This window comes from Clupea harengus, chromosome 13 (assembly GCF_900700415.2).
Source record: "Clupea harengus chromosome 13, Ch_v2.0.2, whole genome shotgun sequence".
Taxonomy (NCBI): domain Eukaryota; kingdom Metazoa; phylum Chordata; class Actinopteri; order Clupeiformes; family Clupeidae; genus Clupea; species Clupea harengus.
Window position 1 is genome coordinate 26,774,996 of NC_045164.1, and position 10,000 is coordinate 26,784,995.

The window sequence follows — 10,000 nt, forward strand, 5'->3', positions numbered from 1 at the left end:
GTGGAGGGGAAGAAATGAACCTGTCAGCCTGGGTCTCACACTGACGGGCGGGGTGCAAATGAGGCAAGCCTCCAAAAGTCTCGCGGGGAGCAGGAAGTGTGTGTGTGTGTGTGTGTGTGTGGTGTGTGGTGTGTGTGTGTGTGTGGTGTCAGCCTGGAGTGTGAAGCTGAGGGGGGTCAAAACAAAAGGGTAAGAAAAAAATGGATCAATACAACACCAGTCACTCACTCACAAGAGTGTGATCACACCATTTTCCTTTCGAGGAACAGGAAGGCGGAGGGCGGAGGGGGGGGGGGGGGGGTGGGGGGAGGGAGCGACGCTCTGAAAACGCTCCCATCCTTCCGTGGAGACAGTTCTCCCTGCACCGAGAGCTCCGGTTCGCTGATCGTGTGCCACAGCTGACAACCGTCTCGGGAAAGTGGGTTTTTGGGAAGCACGCAACCAATGGGAAACATTTAAATAGCTCCACTCCGCCACGGGGGAGACATTCGGCCAGCTCGGCTCGGCTCGGCTCGGCCTCGGCTCGGCTCGGCTCGGCTCGGCTCGGCTCGACCTCGACACGGCACTGAAGCACAAGCAAAAACAGGTCAGCGTAAAGCAGCGGTTCTGCCCACCCCAACCCGCTCACAATTAACTTTAATTGAGCTGAGAGCAGGCCTGGGGGGTTGTGAGTTACTACTGGTCAGCAGATTGGCATGTTGATGGGTGTCAGAGGGGGAAAGGGAAGTGCTTGTGTAATCTGGGAGTGTGTTGATGGGTGTTGATGGGTGTCGGAGGGGGACAGGGAGGCACTTGTGTAATGTGGGAGTGTGTTTGCCGCTCTCTAAGATGGCTGCGTGGGAGGCTGTCTGGGCAACAGCTCCCTCTCTCTGTCTGACTGAAGAAAATGGCTGAGATTCCTGCGTAATGACCAGTTCTTTTCAAACTGAGTCCTAGTGAATATGTACGAATAGGTATTCATTCCACATATACCCACACACACACACACACACACACACACACACGTTACACTTGCATTATACACACATCCTCCACTGTCCACATTCATATCTCTCATTCTCATTAACGTCTACATATTTGTATTCAGATTTCCTACATACTTCACAAATAATCCATTTTATCACATCACAATATTTCTTTATGTCTTTTTTCCTCTTCTTTCTTTCTTTCTTTCTTTCTTTCTTTCTCCTTCAGATCAGAGGCGAGCACAAGAAGTCTCTGACTAACTCCGGGTTCCTTCAAAAGGTGAGTGGCGGTATGGTTGTCAGGTGGGCCCTTTGTTAACCATGCCATTGGAGTGGATCTGCTCGCCGCGCGGCCGGGCGCAGGCTGTCATTAAGGGGCCAGGGACCGGGAGGAGAGGTGTGACGGCCCGGGGACACGGGGCCCCAGACACTCGGCGACGCCGCTCTCACAATGACAGAGGTGACATCACAGGCAGCTGCTCTGTCATTAGCATGCTGCACCTCTGCGTCTCGGCACACACACACACACACACACACACACACACACACACCCCGTCAGATGCTCACAGGCTCGGGCCACTGCCCTGTAATTCACCCATTCTCTCTCTCTCTCTCTCTTGCTCTCTTGCTTTTTCTGTTCTCACTTTCTCTCTTTCTTTCCTTGTTAAATTCCATTCCCTCTTTTTTCTTCTCTTTTTTTCCTTCCACCTCTCTGGCGGGGTGTGGGGGGGGGGGCGGGGACGGAGGTGGGGGGGGGGGTGCGGGGGGGGGGGCGGGGGCGGGGTATCATTAGGCGGGCTGCACAACTGACTTCATTCTCCGGCGCTGTGATTGGCAGTGGGGAAGCAGCCGTCTGGTTGTTAGCATATTTTACCGTGCCTTGGTACCTGCCCTGCCCGCCCGTGCCTTGGTACCTGCCCGCCCGTGCCTTGGTACCTGCCCGCCCGTGCCTTGGTACCTGCCCTGCCCGCCCGTGCCTTGGTACCTGCCCGCCCGTGCCTTGGTACCTGCCCGCCCGTGCCTTGGTACCTGCCCGCCCGTGCCTTGGTACCTGCCCGCCCGTGCCTTGGTACCTGCCCGCCCGTGCCTTGGTACCTGCCCGCCCGTGCCTTGGTACCTGCCCGCCGGTGCCTTGGTACCTGCCCGCCCGTGCTGGCGATCCCCCAGACTACTGCCACTGAATTAGCATCCGGCAGTCTGGGCGCAAGCACTGATAATCAGAGAGGGGAGGAGATGGTGTGTGTGTGTGGGCGGGTGGGTGGGGGGTTGTAGGGGGAACCTTGGTGAAGTAGAGGTGGTGAGGAGGGGTGTGTGTGTGGTGGTGAGGGGGGGCCAGACGTGAGTGCATGAGGAGGGGTGTGGGGGGGGGGGGGGGGGGGGGCAGACGTGAGTGCAAATTACATCCTTAACAGTCAACAGGAGGGACACATGAAAGTGTGACACATGTGCGCTTTTATCAGAGCTGCAGATCAGCAGTGACAGCGCCCCGCTTGCCTCCCAGCCACAGGCAGGCTGCACGCTCTCCAATTAAGAGCCTCCTATGATTTCCTGTATAAATAATAAATGTTTCTGAGTGCAATTGAGAAGTGTGTGTGTGTGTGTGTGTCTGTGTGTGTGTGTGTGTGTGTGTGTGTGTGTGATGGTGTGTGTGTGTGTGTGTGTGTGTGTGTGTGTGTGTGTGTGTGTGTGTGTGTGTGTGTGTGATTCTGTTTGCACTGTGAGTGCACTACTCCCACTCTGACTGAGTGCCAGGTTGTGTTTGTGTATGTGCATATAAGTATGTCTTTGTGCCGGGCTTGCCGTGCAGCCATGCATGTGTGATGCTGCTAGCTAGCGTTGCGTTGCTGCCTCTAGGACTCTGCCTCTCCTCCTGCGGTGTTGGTGGTCACCCTGCGCTCATGACACTAGAAAGCCACAAAGGCCCTTTTGGAAACTGAGGAGGGCACATTGGATTTCAGTCGGAAACCTGACAAAGGGGTGGGGGGGGGGGGGGGGGCTGCTCTCCCTCTCTTACACACACACACACACACACACACACACACACAGCCACAAACACACACTCCCTGTACTGAGCTGAGGGAACTGCCGGGAAGCTGAGCCTGGAAAGATTTTCCAGGAAAAGAAAAACGTGCACAGAGGTGTTGCGGTAGTGAGCAACCGTCTGTCTGCATAATGTGGCAAACATCCATCACCCTCCGGGAACACCTGGATGTCTGTGCCGCGTCATGGCAGGCAGGCAGACGGGCATTATCATCCTGATTACTGATGATAGCCCCCTAAGCCCCCCTAAACCCCAAGATAAAGGGCGCCGCCATCTGAAGACAACCCGAAAAGAAAAATCTAATAATAATGATATTATGAGAACAGAGGCAGAGATATGGGAGAAAGAAAAATAAAGAGAGAGAGAGAGAGAGAAAGCGAGAGAGCGAGAAAGCGGCCCGAATAAAAGACATAAAGAGTGACGGAAGAGAGAAAGACAGAGAAAAAGGGGAGGGAAAGAGATTTTTCACAAAAGGACAATCATCTTTGGGGACATAATCCATGCAAGCACACAAGCAAGAAAAACACCTAGACTAGATCAAGCTTAGAGGGAAAACTTCATTGAATGTGTCGTGGATCTGGGCGCGCGCCGGAAGCCCCAGCGGGGAGCAGCCGAGAAAAGCAACGAGAGCCTGACTCGTCTCGCAGCTCCTCCTCCTCCTCCTCCTCCTCCTCCCTGCTAGGTGAGGAGAACTTGACTCCTCTCCTAAAATACTTTGGTGGGAGGCTGCCATATGCTGCCAAACCCGTGCCCTGCCATGGCAATGCTGACTGACTGGTCCTAATGACTCTCTGAATCGCTCAGTGCATTCGCCGAGCCGAGTGAAAGCCTGCCGAGTGCCGAGCCAATGGAGTCTCTTCTGCCTCTTGACTCTTCTTGCTTCCTCTTTCTCTCTCTCACTCTGTCTCTGTCTCTCTCTCTGTCTCTCTCTCTGTCACACACACTTTGTCTCTCTATAACTCTGTCTCTCTCTCTCTCTCTCACTCTGTCTCTCTATAACTCTCTTTCTCTCTCTCTGCTTTTTTAACTCCAGTACTCTTTTTGCTTTGTCATGTTCAAATAATCCTTCTCTTGAAATCCAACTGATTCCAGTGAAGACCAGAATAACCGCTAAATCCTGTAAAGATTTAACATCTTAAAATACACATACACAAAAAACATGGAGATGTCTCTTTGAGTATGTCTGTGCTTTGATGTGCCTGAATGGTCACAGAATGCAATCATTTTATAATAATACAGTTTTCCACAATTGTCAACACACTATAACCTCTTCCCTCAGAAAGTAAAGCCATGTCTCATTTCAAGATGACACACATTTCTCATAACCGTAAACACTACTCACTATTTACACACGTTTCTATGTGTAAAACACTACTCACTATTCACACGTTTTTTGCAAAACTATGGGCAAAAGTGGCCAAACGAATCATTCACTGCACTGTGTGTTCATTCAGCAAACACACACAACCAATACAACACACTCAAGTCATTATCCCCCGAACTCAAAGAGCACACCTTTCCCCAGGTGTCAGCATGAAGCCACTTAATTAGTGACGAACCAATTAGAATCACAGGATCCCTATAAATAGGGCCATATGTTCTCATGTGCTCTGGGCCAATGGATCCTTAAGCTTAATTTATGCACTTTTGAAACTGTTGCCGACAGAAATGTCGTCTTGGTCGACACTTTTAACCGTCGCCTGGAAGTGTCTGCTACCTACCTAAAATCCTATTGTCGTCACATAGTGTCGCGCAAGTGTGATTAGCTAGATAGACGGCACGCGCTGTAGACTTCCTTGTTTGGGTTTTCAGCGGGCGCTCAACAGCTGTTTTTTCAACAGAAGAATGCCGTTGACGTCGTTCGCCTACATCAGTACGTCGTGTGTCTTGTTGAGCGGAGGCGACTGTTCACTGAAGAATAAATGCAGCAGCCTGAGCGACACTCTCTTTTTAGTCTGCGACCATATGTCAGCGACACTTTTTAATAAGTATAAATTAAGCTTTATTATCATGCAAAGGTCAAAAGACATCAGAGAGGTGGTGAAGGTCAAGCACGCAGAGGAAGAGGGAGCCATGACGACAACAAAGACAATTCGTTTCTGATGCAGTTTGTTCACTTTTGTCCATAATGTTCTGGAATGACCATGAAGGAAGCCGGACAGTTGTTTCATCCAAACTTCAGTCGCTTCACTGTTGCAAACAAGAAAACATGTCCTTTGCCTTGGTGTTACAGTAATGCATGTAGTAGACATTGATGGGAATGTTGTGGTACAGTGGTAGAGAAGTCGTTTAGTAATCAGAAGGTTGCTAGTTCGATTCCCTGTCGAAGCGTCCTTGAGCAAGACACTGAACCCCTAATTGCTCCTGATGTGCAGTGTGCCATCAATGTAAATGTAAAATGTGTATACATTGTAAGTCGCTTTGGATAAAAGCGTCTGCTAAATGACTAAATGTAAATGTTGTAATGCGTGTCCAGACCGTGAACTATACTTGGAACTCGTGGTTTTAACAGCTCCTCAGTAATGGATGACCATAAGCGATCACTATTAATTTATTTATTTTAATTTTATACTATTTTTATTTATTTTTAAGCAGAACTGAAAGGCAACCATCTGCTGGGGGTAGGCAGTGATTACTGACAGATGTGCAAAAAACGGCAGTTGTCCACACTGTCATTGCTAGTAGCACCAGAAGGTTGCAGGAGATTCAGAGGCGCATTCATTGAACACTAAGTGGTGTTTAAGGGGGCTGAGAGCATCGGTACATCCACTGTTGATTGAACCCTTCATCGTCTTCATCGACTACAGACAAAACAATTGTACCGTGGGCCTTTTGACAGGAACTCCGCGTGAAGGCCAGCATACACAGGTAAGTACACAGGTAAGTACAATCACAGGTAAGTACACAGGTAAGTACAATCTTTTTGGGTCATTTCTTCTGGTCTGTTCAATGACTCTCCACTCAGCCAGTAGTGCTGTGTAGTGCTTTGCTTCTGTAAACTATAAACTTTAATAATAATAATAAAAATAATAATAATAAACTACATTGTGGTGCTTCACATTAGGCGTGGCATACCTTTCACCACAGTGTAGTCAGTGCAGTAGGCCTGTGTGTACTTCAATGTATCTAGAATCAGAATCAGAATCAGAATAGTATTTATTGCCAAATAGGTTTACACCTACCTGGAATTTGTTCTGGTGTATAGGTGCATACAGTAAACATAAAACATACAAACACAATAAGTACTACACATAACATAAAACATACAAACACAATAAGTACTACACATAACATAAAACATAAAAAACACAGTAAGTACTACAATACAAAAAGCAGGGCAGGAGTGGATGTGCAATGTGCAGTGACCTACGAACAGTTTTTGTTTTTACTTTTGTAGAGAATCTTTTTTGAGCAGGCCCAATACGTTATCATCTGGGATACCATTAGTTTCCATCGTTAGGTTCAATGGCTCCCGGTTCAATGACCGGCCCAACCCACATTTCATTTCTCACCGGCACACTCCCCATTGCTCAGTGCCATAGAGGAACTCCTCCGCGTGGCGGTGGAAGGTCTATGACAAACCCAACCTATGATTTACATGGAAGGGGCCTGCGGGGACGGGGCCTGCGGGGACGTGTCCTCAGGAGTCACCCAGGGCTGGAGTGGACTCCCTAGTGTCCTAAGGAGTCACCCAGGGCTGGAGTGGACTCCCTAGTGTCCTAAAGAGTCACCCAGGGCTGGAGTGGACTCCCTAGTGTCCTCAGGAGTCACCCAGGGCTGGAGTGGACTCCCTAGTGTCCTCAGGAGTCACCCAGGGCTGGAGTGGACTCCCTAGTGTCCTCAGGAGTCACCCAGGGCTGGAGTGGACTCCCTAGTGTCCTCAGGAGTCACCCAGGGCTGGAGTGGACTCCCTAGTGTCAGGAGTCACCCAGGGCTGGAGTGGACTCCCTAGGGCACATTCCCCATGGTGCCTGGCCAAGGAAAGCACCTTTTGTGACACCGATGACATTTTGTGGCTGAAACCAGACCAGAGAAGAGATGATGCAGAGCAGCTGTAATTAGATTTAAAGTAAGGAATCACATTTGTTTCTGATTCATTTGTTAATATTTGTCTTTTTCAGACTGTGTGTCTAGTTTTGAGGATACGGTGGATGGCTTCAGAAACTTTCTAAGCAATCTGGAAAAACTGTAAATAATCATGCATATATATGTATGGATACAATCGCCACCGATTCCAAACTGTTATGACATACTGACAAATGTAGTTTTAGCATCCATTCGTTCCTAATCCTCCTCACAGACCTCTGTTTGCATATATAGCTGTCAGAGATCTTTATTATGTTTTTCTCTGTCTGGAGTTGAAGGGCAGGGTTGAGAGAGATGACACGACCGCTTTGACGGCGACTCTCAGCCACGCGGGTGATTTGTTTCCACGGAGCGACACATTCCCGTGACCATGGCGTGTCGGGACACGGAGGCCACTGGGCGAGGCTGGCGTGATGTATCGGGCGGGCCTGACCTTGAGGAGGGCCCTGGCGCGGGCTCTCCTGCTCTGACCCCGGTGCTCCCCGCCATGTTGGCTGCCACCCTAATGAGCCCGGTGAAGAATCACCTGCTACCACCTCAGAACGCCGGCGCCGCACCTCAGCTCATCGTCTCGCACTGGGTCTCTTTCCCTCTCTCCAATCTTCATTCACTCTCTTTCTCTCTCTCTCTCTTTTCCTCTCATCGTCTCGCACTGGGTCTCTTTCCCTCTCTCCAATCTTCATTCACTCTCTTTCTCTCTCTCTCTCTTTTCCTCTCATCGTCTCGCACTGGGTCTCTTTCCCTCTCTCTAATCTTCATTCACTCTCTTTCTCTCTCTCTCTCTTTTCCTCTCATCGTCTCGCACCGGGTCTCTTTCCCTCTCTCTAATCTTCATTCACTCTCTTTCTCTCTCTCTCTCTCTCTCTTTTCCTTTCTCTGGTGTTTGTCCTCTCTCTCTCTCTCTCCCTTTCTCTCTCTGTCTCGTCTGTGCTTGCTGTTCTCTTTCTCTCTTGGTCTATTTTCTTTTCCTCCCTCTCTTTCACTCTCTCCTGCACAATCTCTCTTCCATTAGGCTGTCTTTATTCTCTCGTTCTCTGTCCCACTGATATTTCTGTCTCTCTCTCTCTCTCTCTCTCTCTCTCTCTCTTGTTCTCTGTCTCTCTCCCCCACCGCGTCTCTCCGAGGTCTTTGTTATGAGCTGAGCTCCCATGTGCGCTGTGCGCTGTAGCTCCGGGCTGTTTGCTGAAGATCGATTTGTGAGCAACCCCTGAAAGTATGCCAGAGTCACTGCTGTCATCCCACTGAAACCCCAGCCCCTTCTCAACCCTTTCTCTCTCTCTCTCTCTCTCTCTCTCTCTCTCTCTCTCTCTCTCTCTCGCTTTTCTCCTCCTCTAACTGTCTCGTTCTGACAAAGACAATTTTGTGATGTCCTTCCCCCATGCACACACTCAGAAACAGAAACAGAAACAAGGCCACCTTGGTCAAGCCTCCCATGGAAGAGCATTAGAATCATTAGAATCATGCCCTGCAGCATCAGCAGCAGCAGCAGCAGCAGCAGCAGCAGCAGCAGTCACATGTGGGTTGGTTGGTGCGTTCCACTGCGGCGGGAAGGTTTTGAGGATGGAGGGTGGGTGGGGGGGATGGGGGGGGTTGGGTGGGTAGGGGGTCAAAGGAAGCAGCTGTCAGTGTTTGTTTCTACTCTATCCTGCCTCCAACCCCGTCTGGGCTGTCACAAGAGCAGGGCGCAAACACGGCTACGCTGACAACACACAAGTCTGTCGCCTAGAGGCACCCTGCCACGGTCCGTGCGAAGGCATGCAGTTAGTGTTGGTGGCACTGGCATGGTGGCGCTGGCATTGCTATTAGTTAACCATAAAAAACTCTGTTTTACGCTGTAGTAAGGCCTCTAACCCAGACAGTCGTGTACCTTGTGTTAGTATTTTCTTCTGCTATCCTTTGAATTCATGCATTTAATTACCTCATCCATTACTCGAACACATTTAAGACTACATCCATTACTCGAACACATTTCATTTAAATGGAGTCTTACATAATGAAACTGGTTAAATCTTTATACAAACTCATAGCCAACAGTCTTTTTTATGATATGTGGCGAAGATTATCACATGGCTTGGAAGCTCCATAAAACACATTTATTCTGCTTCACTGAGATTCAGGACACAAAGGCATAAAATGCATAATTTAGAATCCCTGTTCTATGACTGAAAATTAGACTAAGATGTGAATAACTGGTTGGCTCACTGCATATCCTGGAAGAAAACAAATAGTTTGCCATGGGCAACTCACACCGATGGCATTTAATATCAAAGGGAAATGAATCAGCTGTAGGTGTGAACAATGAATGACATCATTCACCACCCAAGGGTCATGGAAAGGAAGTGGGTGTGGCCTCAGTTAATTCAGGACTCTGACAACGCGACATGTAATCCTCATGGAAACCAGATATTAATTCTGAACACTAATTAGTTACTACGGAAACAATGTTAGCGTATGAGTCACCATAACCCATTAGTCACAGATAACTTGGCTTAGTGCTTGTTGTTGGAGAATATTGTTGACTGCCCTAATGGCATGGGATAATATCATATTATGTTGCTGGTGTATGTCTGAGGCTTTTATCTCTATTGAATCTCAAAAAGCCCCAGACACCAGAGGGAACCAACAGAACCTTCCTGTTTAGAGCACAGTGAAGTTCCACCAACAGAACCTTCCTGTTTAGAGCACAGTGAAGTTCCACCAACAGAACCTTCCTGTTTAGAGCACAGTGAAGTTCCACGGATTTCCTCCACGGAGAACAGTAGACTTAGAAGAGGGACACACCATCACAGTCACATTGCTTGAATTCTAACCAAAGGAAAGCTGTATTTCAAAAAATACTCACAATTCAGATATGAATTCACAGATGTCACATACATATATTTTAAAACATGCTGTCCTCAGTTGACGT